This window comes from Rhinolophus hipposideros, assembly GCF_964194185.1.
Source record: "Rhinolophus hipposideros genome assembly, chromosome: 5".
NCBI lineage: Eukaryota > Metazoa > Chordata > Mammalia > Chiroptera > Rhinolophidae > Rhinolophus > Rhinolophus hipposideros.
This window is the reverse complement of record NC_138051.1, coordinates 75436156-75453891: the sequence shown is the minus strand read 5'-3', so window position 1 is coordinate 75453891 and position 17736 is coordinate 75436156. Positions and strand designations below refer to the sequence as shown.

The window sequence follows — 17736 nt, the reverse complement described above, 5'->3', positions numbered from 1 at the left end:
CAGAAAAACTACAAACCACAATAACAACTCCCTGGAGCTGGGCTACCATAAACTGCTTTAAGCTGTGACAGGCTACCCTGTGCCAGCAGCCGGCAAGAGCTGCCATGAGTGGCTGACCAACAACTGGCGACCAACTGCCTCAGCCATGGGGAGTGCAAGGCTCATAATACTAGCATGGGCCAGGGAGCTGTTGTCCTACACAACTAGACTGAGAAACAATAGCTTGAACCGAAATGGGGGGAGGGGAGGTTGAAGAAGGGGGGAAAACATTAAAAGAGGACATCATAGGAATGGCGGCAGTGAGGTGGTCTTCTTGAGTTCTCCAGAACTTACTACAAATTGAACATCTATAAGCCATCAAAGGATTCTCTGCTCATCACACAGAACAGCTGAGAGGCTCACACGAGGATTACCTGAAGGTGGGCAAACCGGGTAAGCAGGGGATGAGGGAAGGGAAGGGAACAGAAATGCGGCCCGCATCTGCAGCTGTTGAGATGCGCGGGGGTGGGCGTGGGGGCCAGGACAGAACAAATACCACAAGAGCCTGGAGGTGGGCTCTTTCCCTGCGTCCCACATCTGGTCTCTCCTGCTAAGAGTTATCCAGCGTTTGAGGCAGTTACCTCAGCTGGGCCCTAGGTCAGACAAGGGACGTAAATGCCTTACCGGGGCCCCTCCCCCTAGTCTCCCAATCCTACCCTCCATCCTTCCAGAGACTCAAGCTGGACCCTGAACTGAGGAGTAGTCAGATTAAAGAGGAGCACTCAGGATCTGGGAAGACCTGGTTTGCTGCTGTGACCTAGGGAAGAGGCTGGGAAGAGTGTGACACTGCTGGGCTGGGAGACAGAAGACTCCTCCATCCCCAGCCCCCACCTTTTCTGGCCTGCTAGGTCAGGGCAATTACACCTGTGGAGACATACCCAGGGGTTAGCAGCAGGTGGCAGAGGCAGCTCTGGGCTTTCAGCTCATAAATCTTGCCCCCTCCATACACCCCCTCCCCACACACACACAGAAGAAGTGCCCTAAGACTCAGGAGACCTGGGCACAGGGCTGCCTGTGATACTCTCAGTGCACATATGTGCAGGTGAAAGCAGAAACTGCACTGACTTTGTAAAAACTACAAACCACACCACATAGTCCCAGTCATTTAGAACTGCAGTGCCAAGCTCTCTTGGTGCCAGGTGGCTGGCTCTGCCTCCACAAGGTGCAGAGGACTTTTTACAGCAGAGGACAGCCTGGAGATTACTTGATGGGCTTAAGCCAAGACTGGCACTGCTTTTTTTTTTTGTTTGTATGTTTGATATTTTTGCCTGTGTTGAGTATGGGTTATCGATTGTTTTTACATGTGAGTGTATGTGGTTTTTTCTTTGTTGTTGTTGTGCTGGTGGTTATGGTGGTGGTGCTTGGTGATTTGCTTTGCTTTGAAATTACCCTACACCAGGGCCCAGCCCAAAAAGGCACAAGATTCAAAACACCCAGAGGCCAACTCCAGACCAAACCAGAGTATTACCGGGTTTGACATATAAGTGACACACTCAGAGGGAATTCTCTACAGGCACAAGAGACCATAGGGGCCAAACTTCATTTGAGCAGTCAACCCTCAAGCACCAGATCATCCACTGTGGGCAGAGCCAAGTCTCACAACTAGTCAGCCTAGGAGTCAATCCCACCTACTGACAAGCCAAAAGCAAGTAAAGCTCAATTTTAACAGGACAATATACACAACACAAGGGTGACCTTTGGAGTACATGCACAGGAGGGAAGTGGTGCAAGTCAAATATAAAGGACATATGCTACATGAGATCACCCAGCAAAGACCAAGAACCCTAAGGGATCTACCTAATACATCAAAGCAAACACAGAGAGTCAGCTGGAATGGAGAAACAAAGAAACATGTCTCAAAAGAGCAGAAGAAACTCCCAGAATTGGGACCAAATGAAATAGAGGTAATCAACCTATCAGAGACAGAGTTCAGAACACTGATCATAAAGAATGTTTAAGGAGCTTAGTGATGACATAACGAATGATAGAGAAATCATAATGAACAACCAGTTAGAACTAAAAAATTCAATAACTGAAATAAAGAACACACTTGAAGGAATTACCAGTAGGTTAAATGAGGCAGAGTGTCGAATCAGCAACTTAGAAGACAAGCTGGCAGAGATCACCTAAGTGGAACAACAAAAAGGAAAAAGAATAAACAATGAAAATTGTTTAAGAGACCTCTGGGATAACATCGAGCACCACAACATGCACATCACAGGAATACCAGAAGGTGAAGAGAGGGAGCATGGGATCGAGAACATAGTTGAAGTAACAATGACCAAAAACTTCCCTAACCTGGTGAAGGAAACTGACATATAAGCCCAGGAAGTGCAGAGAGTCCCGCCAGGATGAACCCAAACAGGTCCACACCAAGATACATTATAGTTAAAATTCAAAAGTTAAAGACAAAGAGAGAATCCTAAAAGCAGCAAAAGACAGTGGGTTACATACAAGGGAACTCTTATAAGACTATCAAATGACTTTTCTACAGAAGCTTTGCAGGCCAAAAGGGAGTGTCAAGAGGTATTCAAAGTGATGAAAAACAAAGGCCTACAACCTAGATGGATTTATCCAGCAAGGCTATCATTTAAAATTGAAGGAGAGATGAAGAGCTTCCCAGAAAAGAATAAGCTAAAGGAATTCATTACCACCAAGCAAGCATTGCAGGAAATACTAAAAGCACTTCTGTAAGCAGAAGAAAGATGAAAACAATCTAACTACAAATAACATAAAAATGGCATAAAATGGCAAAAAAATAACAAAAATGGCAATAATTATGTACCTAGTAATAATCACTTTAAATGTAAATGGATTAAATGCTCCAATCAAAAGACATAGGGTGGCTGAGTGGATAAGAAAACAAGACCCTTGCATATGCTGTATACAAGAGACTCACTTCATATCAAAAGACACACAGGCTGAAAGTGAAGGGTTGAAGTAAGATATTTCATGAGAATGGAAATGAGAAAAAAGCTGGAGTAGCAATACTTATTTCTGACAAAATAAACTTTAAAATGAAGAATGTATTAAAAGACAAAGACAGGCATTACATAATAATAAAGGGATTGATCCAACAAGAGGACATAACCCCAGTAAACATCTATGCACCCAACATAGGATCACTTAAATATATAAAAACAGATATTGACTGACATAAAGACAGAGATCAACTGTAACACTATCATAGTAGGGGACTTCTACACACCTCTGACAACAAAGGACAGGTCTTCCCGACTTAAATATGGAAACAGAGGCCTTAAATGACACATTAGACCAGTTGGATTTAATCAGTATTTTCAGAGTATTTCACCCCAAAGCTGCAGAATACATGTTCTTCTCAAGCGCACATGGAACATTTTCCAAGGTAGACCACATGTTAGGGCACAAAACAAGTCTCGATAATTTTAAGAAAATTGAAATCATATTATTTGTCTTCTCTGACCACAGTGCTATGAAATTAGAAATCCACTACAGGAAAAAAACAAAACTGGAAGACATACAAATACATGGATGCTGAATAACATGTTACTAAATAATGAATGGGTCAACAATGAGATCAAGGAAGAAGTCAAAAGATATATTGAAACAAACGAAAATGAAAACACAACAACCCCAAATCTATGGGATGCAATGAAAGCAGTCCTAAGAGGGAAATTCATAGCAATGCAGGCCTACCTAAAGAAACAAGAAAAATCACAAATCAACAGATTATTCTTACACTTATAGAATCTAAAAAAAGAACAGCAAAATAAGCCCAAAGGGAGTACAAGGAAGGAGATAATAAAGATCAGAACAGAAATAAATGAAATAGAGACCAAAAAACAATACGAAAGATCAATGAATCCAAGAGCTGGTCTTTAGAAAAGATAAACAAAATTGACAAACCTTTAGCCAGACTCATCAAAAAAAAAGAGAGGACCCAAATTAATAAAATCAGAAATGAAAGAGGGGAAGTGACAACAGACACCACAGAAATACAAAAAAATTTAAGAAATTACTATGAGCAACTATATGCCAACAAATTAGACAATCTGGAAGAAATGAACAATTTTCTACAAGCATACAACCTTCCAAGGCTAACTTAAGAAGAAATGGAAAACATGAATAGACTGATTACTACCAGGGAAATTTAACCAGTAATCAACAAGCTCCCAACAAACAAAAGTTCTGGAACAGATGGCTTTACAGGTGAATTTTACAAAACATTCAAAAAAGGATTATCACATATTCTCCTCAAACTATTCCAAAAAATCCAGAAGGAGGAAAGGCTCCCAAACACTTTTTATGAGGCCACTATCACCCTAATCCAAAAGTCAGACAAAGAAATTACAAAAAAAAGAACTACAGGGATAGGCCGATATCCCTAATGAACATAGACGCAAAAATCCCCAACAAGATATTAGCCAACAGAATTCAGCAATAGATTAAAAAGATCATACACCACGATCAAGTGGGATTCATTCCTGGTATGCAAGGTTGGTTCAACATCCGCAAATCAATGTGATACACCACATTAACAAAATGAAAAATAAAAATCATATGATCATACAATAGATGCAGAAAAAGCATTTGAGAAAATCCAGCAGGCACTTATGATAAAAACTCTTAAGAAAGTGAGAATAGAGGGGCCATATCACAACATAATAAAGGCCATATATGATAAAACCACAGCAAACATCATAATGGGGAAAAGCTAAAATCATTCCCCATAAGATCAGTAACAAGGCAATGTTGCCCACTTTCTCCACTTCTATTCAACATAGTTCTGGAAGTTCTACCCACAGCAATCAGATTAAAAAAAAGAAAAGGCATCCGTATTGGTAAGGAGGAAGTAAAGCTGTCGTTATATGCAGGTGACATGATACTATATATAGAGAACCCTGAAGACTCCACCAAAAAAACTATTAGAACTGATAAATAAATTTAGTAAAGTAGCAGGATACAAAATTAATATTCAGAAATCAGTTGCATTTGTATACACCAATAATAAAATATCAGAAGGAGAAATAAGAAAACAGTCCCATTTACAATTGCTTCAAAGACTATCAAATACCTAGGAATAAATTTAACCAAAGAAGCAAAAGACCTGTACTCAGAAAATTATGAGACATTGAAGAGAGAAATTAAAGAAAATATAAATAGATGGAAACACATACCATGCTCATGGATAGGAAGAATTAATATCATTACAATGTCAATACTGCCTAAGGCAATATACATATTCAACACAATACCTATCATACTACCAAGGACATTTTTCACAGAAATAGAATATATAATCCTAAAATTTATATGGAACCATAAAAGACCCCAGATAGCCTTGGCAATCTTGAGAAATAAGAACAAAATGGGAGGTATAACGATATCTGACATCAAATTATACTATAAGGCTACAGTATTCAAAAAAGCATGAAAGTGGCATAAAAACAGACAAATAGATCAATGGAACAGAATAGAAAGCCCAGAAATAAATCCAGGCCTATATGGTCATTTAATCTATGACAATGGAAGCAAGAATTTACGGTGGGGTAAAGACAGTCTATTCAATAAATGGTGCTGGGAAAACTGGACAAACATATGCAAAAAAATGAAGCTGGACCACCTCCTTACACCATATACAAGAGTAAATTCAAAATGGATTAAAGACTTAAATGTAAGATCTGAAACCATAAAACTCCTAGAAGAAAACATAGGAAGAAAGTTTACAGATATTACCTGGAGTAATATTTTTACTGATATATTGGATTGATATCCAAAATTTATAAAAAACTCAACTCCAAAAAAAAACCCACAAATAACCCAAATGAAAAATGTGCTGAGGACATGAAAAGACATTTTTCTAAAGAGGACATACAGATGGCAAATAGACATGAAAAAATGCTCAACTTCACTAATCATTAGAGAAATGCAAATAAAAACCACAATGAGATACCACCTCACTCCAGTTAAAATGGCTATCATCAATAAATCAACAAACAAGTGCTGGTGAGGACATGGAGAAAAGGGAACCCTTGTGCACTGTTGGTGGGATTGCAGATTGATGCAGCCACTATGGAAATCAGTATGGAGGTTATCTCAAAAAAACTGAAATGGAAACTACCTTATGACCCAGCAATTCCACTCCTAGGTATCTATCCGGAGAAATCCGAAACTCTAATTTGAAAAAATTTATGCACCCTTATGTTTATTGCAGCACTATACATAATAGCCAATACATGGAAACAACAGAAATGCCCATCGGTAGACAACTGGATTAAGAAACTATAGTACTTTTATACAATGGAGTATTACTTGGCCATAAGGAAGAATGGAATCTTACCATTTGCAACTATAAGGATGGACCTAGAGAACATTATGCTAAGTGAAATAAGTCAGACAGAGATAGACAAATACCATATGATCTCACTTATATGTGGAATCTAAAGAAAAGAATAAACGAACGAACAAATGAGAAACAGTCTCAGAGATATAGAGGAAAAACTGAGTACTGCTACATGGGAGGGGGGGGGGTGAGGGAGAGGTGAGGGGATTAGAAAGCAGTCGGTAACCACAAGATTGTCACGGGGATAAGAAAGTCAGTTTGGGGAATATAGTCAATAATGTTGTGAAGATTTTGTAGGGTATCCGATGGACATTTGTCTTATTAGGGAGACCACTTCACGGATGAATGTCAACTATAATTTTATATATATATATATATATATATATATATATGGTCACAAGAAGTGGAGTACAGCATTAGGAATAGAGACAGTGGAAATGTAATGGCTGTATGCGATGCCAGAGGGGTAGTAGATTCGGGGAGGGGGGTGTTATCATTTTGTGAGGAGTATAAATAACAAATGCCTATTACATTATTTTGTACACCTGAAACTAATAAAAAAAACATTAAAATAGCATATTATGAACAACATTATGCCAATAAATTTGACAATGTATATGAAGTGGAGTAATTCCTTAAAAAACACAATTTATACTGAAATAAGAAGAAATAGAAAATCTATGTTAAATTTAACTAAAACGTCTGTGCAGTAGACAGAATAATGGCCCCCCACAGGTGCTGAAGTCCTAATTCCTGGAACCTGTGAATAATGTTACTTTATATAGCAAAAGGGCCTTGGTATAAAGAGATTATTTTGGATTATCCAGGTAGGCCCATTCTAATCACCATGGGTCTTTAAAAGTAGAGAACCTTTCCCACTTGCAGTCAGGGAAAGATATGACTAAAAAAAAAGAACGATCTGAAAGATGCAATGTTGCTGGCTTTGAAGATGGAAGAAAAGGGTCATGAGTCAAGTGAGTCACCTTAGGAAGCAGGAAAAGCAAAGAAAAGGATCCTCCCTTAGAGCGATGAAAAAGAAATGCAGCCCTGCCATACCACTGAGAACCATATTTGACTTCTATCTTTCAGAACTGTAAGATAATAAACTGACATTGTTTTAAGTCACTAAATTTGTTGTAATTTATCACAGCAGCCATAGAAAGCTAATATAATTTATTAAAGAACTTGAATACCTAATTAGAAAATGCTTTCACATAAAAAAAACTCCAGTCCCAGGTTTGCTTCACCAATGTCACACAAACTCTTCCAGAAAATAGAGAAGAAGAAATACTTCCCAACATATTTGATGAGGTCAGAAAAGCTTGATACCAAAATCTGACAAGAACAGAAGATTACAGACCAGTTTCTATCATGAATATAGATACAGAAATCTTAATACATTATAAGCAAACCAAATCCAGTAAACACATAAAAGGATAGTACATCAAAACCAATATAACTTTATTTCAGGAATGTAAACTTAGTTTAACATTAAAAAAATGAGTCCATATAATTTACCACTTGATTTAATTTACCAGATTAAGAAAAAAACAATCATCTCAATAGATGCAAAGAACGCATTTGACAATATTCAATACAAGTTTATGATTAAAAAAAACTTAAGGAACTAGAAATTAAAGAGAACTTCCTTAATATCATAAAGATTGCCTATAGAGAATATATAGCAAACATGTATTTAATGGGAAAATATTGAAAGCATTTCCATTAACATCAAAAAAGAAACAGATTCTCACCATGTCCACTTCTATTTATCATTGTATTTGAGATGCTAGCAGTACAAAGAAAAAAAAATTTGAAAGGAAGAAATTTTCAAACATGGTGATATATGAGAAAAATGAACAAACAAAAACTACAAATAAACTATTAGAATTAAAAGTAAATTTAGCAATGTCACTGTATACAAAGTCAGTATAGAAAAATCAATTGTATTTTTATTTGCCATAAAAAACAATTTAACACGAAATTTTGTTTAACAACAAAAAGAAAACAGTACCATTTACTTGGCATCACAAAACCTAAATACCTAGGAATAGATCTAAAGAAATATGTGTAAGACCTGTACATTGAAAAATTTAAAACAGTATTGGGAGAAATTAAAGACAATCTAAATAAATACATAATTTATGTTCATGGGTCAAAAGACTCAATATTGTAAAGATGTCAATTCTCTTCAAATTGATTTATAGATTCAGTGCAATCTTAATTAAAATTGCAGCAGGCATTTTTGTGAAATCTGACAAGCTGATTCTAAAATTTATGTGTAACTGCAAAGGGCCAAGAATAACCAAGATGCTCTGAACAACAAAGCAAAAACACACATTCTATTAGATATCAAGATTTCTTATAAGCTACAGTAATTGAGACAGTAGGATGTGAATAAGATAATAGAAAAATAAACCAATAAAGCAGAATAGAGTCCACAAACAGACCCATACATACACAAATACTTGGTTTACATCAAATGTGATATTGCAGGTGAAATGATCTCTTTTTATCAAATTGTACTGGGTCATTTGTATATCCATATGAAAAAAATGAAATTTCACCCCTACTTAACATTAAATACAAAAATGGAATTCCAGGATAATACTAGATCTAAATTTGAAAGATTAAAAACTAAGAATTCTAGAAGCTAACAAAGAAAAATATCTTAATGACCGTGGATACACAAAGGAACAGGAATCATAAAGCACTTGGGATAAAGAAAAAAAAATGATAAATGTATTATATGAAAGTTAAGAATTTTTATTCATCAAAAGACATAATTAAGAGAATGAAAAAGCAAGCCAATATCTTCTCCAATGAAAAGAAGATATTTGCAATGCATGTAACAACAAAGGTCTCATATCCAGAATATGTAAAGAACCTCCACAGGTCAATAAGAAAAAGACAGACAACCTCATAGAAAAATAAGCAACAGACTTGAACAGACACTTAACAAAAGAGGATATCCAAAAGCCAATACATATATGAAAAACTTCCCACTTTAAAAGTCACTAATAAAGTGCAAATGAAAATCACAAATTAAAGTTAAATACACACCCACCAGAATGGGTAAAATTAAATTGACAATACTAAGTGTTGCCAAGAATGTGGTGCAATGCTGCTGGAGAGGGGAGGTGTAAATTCAGTGTACAAACAACTGAAAAATGTCATTATTAATTAAAACTGCAGATTCACAAAACTTTTGAGCCAGCGAGTCCATTCCTAGGTATACACCCAAGAGAAGTGAATCCATATGTGAAGCAGAAGACATGTATGCAAATGTTTATAGTAGCATTATTCGAAATAATAAAAAATTGGAAACAACTTAGCTGTCGATCAAGAGCCGAATGAGAAGTTGTGGCATATTCATTCAGTGGGAACACTACAGCAATGAAATATAAACTGTTACTACACACGATATGGATAAATCTTACAAATATAATGTTGAGCAGACACAACGATACATTTTATGCTTCCATGTACATGAAGTTCAAAATCACATCAAGAAATGGTTTTAGAAGTCAAGAAAGCAGTTACCTTTGAAGAGGAGGAAGTGTGACTTGTAGGGCATCAGAGTATATGGGATACTGGTAGACTTATTGCTCTGGGTGATGATTAAGTGAAATGTATTCAGTTTGTGAAAATTCTTTGAGTTTATACTTAATGACGCGTGCACTTGTCTGTATATGTTCTACTTGAACAAATAATTTTATTTAAGAAAAAATAGCAAAATAATTAAATGACAAATCTTGGAAATAAAAGTTATAAGAAGGTTAAAAATGATATAACCCACAGGGAGGAATTATGTCTCACTAAACTACCCTAATATCAAACTTTGCTTATGAAACTGTTATCTCCCCTACAGAGCTGCTCCAGAACGTAAACTTCAACTTGATTGTCTGCTCCTGCCTCTTCTTAACTGCTGTCAGATTATACAGTCCTAGGGCCACGAAATGCTGGCACCTGGGTACAGTGGCACCTGTGACCAGTAACACTATGGCTTGTGTGGAATGAAGAGTGAATGGTAGCAAAAGCAGGCAGGGCTGCTGCTTGGGAAGTACTTGAGGCCCCACGTTTGCGGAGGCACCAATTTATGGAGTCCTGGGACATAATAACGGTAAGTAACGGGGAATAACGGAGAAGCCACATGGCATGTTCTATTGTTGTTGTTGTTATTATTATTATTATTATTATTATTACATGGCCAGTTCTTAACTATTCATTACATCAGCCCCATCAACTGGCAGCCTCTGGAGAAAGAAGGGTTTTACTACTTCCTGTCTGTATTACCTTAATGGGAGTCACTTTACCCATCTGAGATTTCTTCTTCTCTAGATAAAGGTGTAACATGCTCTTCTCAATGTGGAGATGAGTTCTAAATAAAATGATTTTTCCTGAACAGGTCTGATATACTCCTATTTGAGGGCCTTGGCAGTTGCTGTTCTGGAACCGTCTTCTTTCAGGCATCAGCGTGGTTCCCTCCCCCATTTCCTTTGGGTTCTTACTCAACCATCACTTTCTCAATGAAGCTTCCAGAACAAACTCCCCAACTCCCTTTAATTAAAAAGTCTAACAATTTCCCCTCCCTTCCTCGGCTGTCCTTATCCTCCTTATCCTTCTCTCTTCATTTTTTTTCCCCCATAGCACTTACCATTTAACATGCCCCCTGTATTTTATTTTTTTATCATCTGTCCCTTCCTTTAGAATGTAGGTTCCACAAGGACAGGAATTTTTATCTTCATTGTTCACAGCTGTGTCCCCAGCACTTAGAATACGTGTTTCCCCGAAAATAAGACCTAACCAGAAAATAAGGCCTAGCATGATTTTTCAGGATGACATCCCCTGAACATAATAAGCCCTAATGCATCTTTTGGAGCAAACCTTAATATAAGACCCAGTCTTATTTTCTGGGAAACACGGTAGTACGCGGTACCCAACAAATATTTATTGAGTGAAATAACACATGCAAAAACACATAGCACAGTGTCATAGCAGGCATTCAGTAAAGCTGCTTTCCTTGCTTCCCTTTTGTTAAATTGTAAAATCCAGGATGCTTCAAGGTTCCACATAACCCTAGGTAACTCCTTGAAGTTGGAATATAACAAGGACTCACAGAATCAGCCAGAATACTTGGATTCTGTATTAGTTTGCTAGGGCTGCCATCACAAAATACCACCAACTGGGTGGCTTAAACAACAGAACTTTATTTTCTCACACATGAAGGATTCAGCAGGTTTGGTTTCTTCTGAAGACTCTCTTCTTGGCTTGTAGATGGCTGCCTTCTTGCTGTTTTCACATGGTCTTCCTTCTATCTGTGCACTAACCTCTTCTTATAAGGACACTAAGTCATTCAATTAGGGCCCATCCCTAATGGCCCCACTTTCATTACCTCTTTGCAGCCACATTCTGAGGTACTGGAGGTTACTGCTTTGATATATACTTGGGGACGTAGGGGGAGGAGGGCACAGTTCAGCTCATAACAGAGTCTGTCCCTTGCTGAGTTCTGTGATTGGGTCAAATCTCCTCACTTCTTTCATTCCAAGTTTCCTCCCAGCTTGAAAATTAAGTTTGTGGCTCTTGTTCCTAATGCTGATGATAAATATCTTGCTTGCTGGCTTTTCTGGGAAAATCTCCTTGACTTCTAGCACAAATAGAAATAAAGGAATAAATAATGGCAGAAACTGAAGGTAGGTTGTCATCAAATTCACTGTCTTCCATCCCTGCATGCATATAGTGGGGGGGGGGGGAGGAAAGTGATACTCTAATGTTCAAAGGAGAAAAGTCAGTTGTAGAACTTACAGTGGGAGAGAAGCAGGGTTGGGAGGAGAAAGAAAATTAACATACTGTATTAACATTTGGGAATTATACCAGAAACTGTAATCTCACTGAATCCTCACAAGTCCATGGGATGAGTATTATTATTGTTGCTCGCATTTTATAGGTGAGGATGTGGAGGCCCGGAATGCAGAGTTGGGTTTTATTTCAGTTTATCTAGAATTCAGAGAACCCACCCAAGTCCCTCTGCCTTTAGCAATGAACACATTCATTAGCAGGGCGCCCGGCCCTAAGAAGGTGCTGATACTTGCTAAGCATTATTTTGTTGGCCCCTCCTATTTGGCTTTAGGCTACAGAGGCTGGAGAGGAACAACTTCCCACCCTTACATTCTGTCCCAGAATCTACACTGGTGTCTTCACAAAAGGCCAGCCACCAGGATCATTTTAGATCTGCCTAATGCCATGGATAAACTAGGGAATGCGAAACCCCTTTCTTAGGAGAGGCCTGCCCACCTCTCATGCCTCCAGGACCCAGCCAGACAAATATAGCAGAAATTACAGTCATCTGATTTAAGACTACATGTGTACACTTGGCCTGAGCCAAGCCCCAAACCCTAGTTCTGCTACTGCATCAAAGGACCATCTCTCTTCCAGGCTCCAGGCCCAGAGTAAGCAGCAATTTGGGAGACAGCCCCCTCTTATTTTTAGTCTTAAAAACCTAAAACCAACATACCAGTGCTCACCCAAGCGTCTCTCACAAGCTGTTGTTTGATTTGGGTTGAGAAAATGACAGAGTTCTGCACCAAGAACAGAAGAAAAAAAGAGGGGGGAAAAAGGGAGTTTTATTTTCCCTCCACTGCCAACCTCCTTCCCCCTCAACCCCTCCCCTAGGCCTGGGTGGACCCTGCCTGGGTAATCGTCCCTGCTATATTTAAAACCCACAGATGTGTTTGGTGGAGACTCAGTTTCGGAATTGCAGGCGGCGTCTCCTGAGGACAAGGGGTGCCGGTGCCGCGCGCCCTCCTGCCCGCCCTCCCCGCCTGCTGCCCGGGAGCTCCGGACTCCGCGGAATCCAGGTCAGGACGTGCCGCGGTCTTGGAATTGCCGCTGGCCGGCCGGCGCCCGGCGCCCGGCTCCAACCATTGGGTGGGTGGCCGCCGGCTGGGGGTTTGGTCTGCGTTCGGTACTCGGGTGTCTCTGGACTCCAGGAGGTGCCGGCTCGACTTCCCCGCTGCTGATCTGAAAACTGGCCCCATCTGCGGGCGAAGATGAATACGCGCGCCTTGTCATTCCGTGCACCTCGCTCTCTCCCAGCTGATAGGGTGACGTTCGGTTTGGAGGCTTGGAGATTGGCTTTTTGATTTGGCTTCTTGCTGCAGCTTAGTGGGCAAAGCTCTCGGCTCGCCCAGAAACCAGCCCCTCCGCGCGCGGCGAGGCCGAGACGTCGCCCGCGGTGACGGCGTGCGAGGCGGAGAGCCGGCGCTCTCCCAGCCCCGGGAAAGCCCCCGCGCAGCGACGGCAAGCCGGGGTCCCTCGGAGCCGCCAGGGCGCGCCGGGCTGCTCGCCTTTCTGCCCCTCCCGGCAGGGATCCCCCCGCTCCCGGAGGCCGGGACTCCGGGTCTCTCCCGGGCTTAGTCCCGAGTCCGTTCCCCGGGTCAGGGATTTCCGGGGGCTTCGGGCAGGTTTTCTGTGCTCCTAACACCGGCGCGGGGGACCCCTTCCTGGGCCCCACCCCCGCCCTGCCCCCGCCCTCGCGCTCCACATGCGCTTCCCCGCAGCTCCCTGAGAGCTGCGCGCCCACCACCCGCGGGCAGCGACGCACGGACATGCCCCCCACGCGGCTGCGGCCGGCGGGCAGCCCGCGGGGGCGATGAGCCGCGGCGGCCGGTGAGAAGCCAGGTGGCGGGGGCTTCGCGCACCTACCTCACCACCTCACTTGCCCTGTCCGCTCGGGAGACCGAGAGGAAACGGTGAGTAATGAGGTGCGCCTCCTGCCCTTCCCCCGCAGCGGGCGGCCCAGACCAGGGAGGCCGCGGTTGAGGGCTTGGGGGTGTTCCCCAAGAGGGTTCCTACTTGTGAGTAATGGAGTCCATTAAGTTATTTCTCAAGATCATTAAACTGCCTTCCTGAGGGCTTCGCGTCTGAAGAGGTGGGGGGAGGGGCCCCGGAAAGTCTACGTGGGGGATGCGGTTCTGGAGGGGAGCGTGTTGCGTCCTGGCAGCGTGAGTGTCTCGCAGGGGGTTGGCGGGGCGGGCGCAGAAAGAGATGCCCGGGCATGTGTGTGCAGTCGGGGGGCGGACGTGCCAGGTTCGCGGCGGGTGCGCATCGGGGAGGCTGGCCGCCGTGTTGCCTGCTGGAAGCGTGTGTCCGCTGGCCGTGCCAGGGCGTGTTGTGCTCCTGGGCTGTGAGTGCCCCCCGGGTGTGGGGACTAGGAGGGCAGCGGGTTTTCACTAGGCGCGCGCCCGCGTGCGCACAGGCACGCGCGCACCCCAACGTCCGGACGCCGGCGCCGCGGGTCAGGAACTGCAGCCCCAGCGCAGCGGCCCGCGGCGGCCAAGGGGCGGGGAGGAGGGCTTCTCCTGCGCCGTGCTCTCCAGACCGCGTTGCTCTGGGCGGTCTGGGGCCAGGTGGCGAGAAGCGAGGGATGTAACTACGCCCCCCGCGCGCCGACACCCCCCACCACACACACACACACTCACACACACACTCACACACACTCACACGCCCTCATTCAGAGGATGGAGCTGCTCCAGCAGACTCTGCCTGCCCTGCCCTGAGGACCCGAGGGGGAGATAAAGGTATTTGCTCCGGGAGGGAAAAAGCAGCTTTTGGTCTTTATTCACTGTTTTATTTTTAACCGTGTCGGGAGGGGAGGGGGGGCTGGTTAAACAGGCAAACCCCTTTAATGCAGTGCCTTCAATTTACTCATTTGGTGCCCGCCTTTCCCCCCATAGTTCCTCTCTCTCTTCTGACGATTAAAAAACCCAGAACGTTTGGTTGTTCGGTCGCTCGGGCAGATGGATTGAAACGGGGGACAGGTTTTCAAAAACGCAGGCCGCAGCTGGGAGCAAGGCGTGGAGCTCCTGGATGGTCAAAAAACACCCCAAACGCGGGGAGTTGTGAGTGAGTTACGGGGGCACATCCGGCCTACTGGTGAGGCACCGAAAGGGAAGGCAGCCTCGGGCCTCTGGTAACCCGGTGACTCGCAGCCGTGTGTTACTAATCTCCCACAGCTGTTGTGCCCCGTCCACTTGAGCTAGCTCTTGTTTACCTCGATTTTCAAATATAGCTGCTGGGCCAGTGCTCTTCCTGAAATAGGGGGATCACTTCACTGGGTGGTATGGCCCTTGGCCTCTCGCTGGCCCTTCCTTCTGCCAGCCTCAGCGGATCCCAGTTTGACAGGAACTTGCCCCTACAGGCCTTGCAGTTCTTCAGGTGAGGATGGTTGATGATCAGAGAGCTTGGGGTGACTAGGGGGGGGCTGCTTACCCCAGCCCCTCACTGCAATCTACATTTCTTTTTTCTATTGGCAGTCCTCACACAAAAGTCCACTCAATAACCTCATTTTTCTTGAAATAAAATATAGTTACTGGGTTGAGAAGAAGCAGATGGCGCCTACAGAACTGAATTTGGTTGAAGTGGTTCTTGAACTCAACGAGGATAGGAAAGCTGTTCATGCAGTGTCCTCTACCTGGAACTCTTTATTGTTCTTCCAACACTCCCGAACTCCAGCCCTGTCTGTGTCTACTGTACTCCTATTCGCCCTTCAGTTCTTACTTCATTGGTTGCTTTCTTAAGGAAGTGTTCCATACCTTCCCTGACTAGGCCAGATCCCCCTATTTTACATACCCGTAATCTGAACCTGTTATTTTGAAGTAATTTAAAGATGCACATTTAAGTTTATTTAAGTGATTGAATAATGCCAGTCACACATGTAGATAGTAAGCTGGCATGAAGGCAGGACAGATAGATGGTAGGTTTGTTCACATTGTATCCCCAGGGCCTAGCACTGTGCCTGGCATAGAATAGACACACAGTAAATGTTGGTTAAATGAATGGGCTTAGAAGACGAGGTACCTCTCCTCTCTGCTCCTGCTCCGCTGATCTCCACTTCAGCATCTCTTGCACTGCCCTCCACAGCCTTCTGGGCAGAGAAGGGAGAAGAGGTTTATCAAATTGACCCTGTACAAACGTTCCCTTCCCCTGGGCTCCTCCCTAGGCTGGGACCCTAAAGCTAAGGCAGTGTCTTGTTGCCCTAACCCTGCCCTGTCCCTGTGTAAGGCAGTTCCTTGTACAGTCTCTGGGCATAGTTTCTGGTATTGTCCATGAGTAGTCATTGTGGGCATTGTTCCCCTGTCTGAATTGCCCACAATCTGGATTTGGGGGAATGTGTCACACATGTTGGCTTCTTTTCAAGCTACCAAGGTCAGATCAGAAGAGAAGAGAACTCCCTTTTCACTCAAGCCTGGTGGCTTTGCCGACAGTTTCAAATATTGGGTTCAGAAATACATTGGACTGCAGAAGAAAAAGCATTCTTTATTTATTCAGCCAGTTATTTATTCAATAAACGTTCAGCAAAAACCTACTGTGTCTGGCATTTGCTAGAGACAAATAATTTGCTAGAGACAAATAATAATAATAATGATAATGATAATAATAGAATGGTCCCTTTCCTCCTAAACATACATTCATTCCTCCAGGGATAATCAACTAGTGAACAGACAATTACCATCCACATAAGGTGATTCCTTTCAGTGGAGAGTAGATCCCAGGTGCAATGGAGGCATATAGGAAGGTCACTTCTCTAGAGGAGGACTCCTAGGGACAGCTCGTCCCAGAAAGAAAGGATGGGTAGAACTTGGCTTTGGAGTGTTATGAGTGAAGGCATCAGTATGTAAACGCTTAAAGTGGATGAGAGCTCTTTATATGACTATAGACAGAGGCTAAAATTGGGGGAGATGAGTTTGTAGAAGCTCTGGGGCTAAACCTTGCAGGGCTTGTACTCCACACTAAGGATTTCCATTGAGTTTCCAATGGGGCTTAGGAAGGTTCGTAGTACCGAAGTGTATGGTCAGATTTGCATTTTAGATAGTATGTGGAGACTGAACTGTAGCAAGAGAGAGAGAGGCAGGGAGTTAGGAGGCTACGGTAGAACCTGGGGAGTATCACTGCCTTGGTTGCCGGTGAGGGAGGGGTCAGGAGTTTCCTCTTTCTGTTTTAGCATACAAACCACAGCTGCCCTCCTAGGAAGAAGTTGCACTATTTTCTTTAATGAGATTGGTTTATGTTTGGTTGTCTATTTAGTTTTTGAATGGGTACTCTAAACCCAACACTGGGCGGGGCACCTCAGGGGAAAGGAAAAGGGGCTCCAGCAGGTGTAAAATACACTTCCTGACCTACTGAGCTGCAAAGCAAGGAGAATCCCAGAACATGGGGAAGGTCTGAAGAAGAAGCCTGGGGGGGGGGGGGTAAGGATTTAGATTTATATTTAGATCCACAGAGACCACTGAGCAAGACATTTAGATAGAAAGAATCGCATGTGTATGTATATGGATATTTTTTTGATAATATGGAGAGTGAATAAAGGCTAA

At 42.7% G+C, this 17736-nt stretch overlaps 1 protein-coding gene across 7 annotated transcripts in view; it reads left to right on the top strand.

The window, feature by feature from the left end:
- Positions 1-17736, top strand: part of SLC8A3 (solute carrier family 8 member A3) — a 167898-nt gene that overhangs the window by 29966 nt on the left and 120196 nt on the right. For 4 of the 7 annotated variants that reach the window (XM_081047480.1, XM_081047477.1, XM_081047482.1 and 1 more), the window contains exons 3-4: positions 10236-10487; positions 13090-13221. The gene's annotated coding sequence lies outside the window, so the exon portion shown is untranslated. Of the gene's footprint in view, positions 1-10235; positions 10488-13089; positions 13222-13394; positions 14116-14650; positions 14944-17736 lie in introns of those variants that run through there. The other 3 variants (XM_081047478.1, XM_081047484.1, XM_081047479.1) reach the window with 3 other exon arrangements.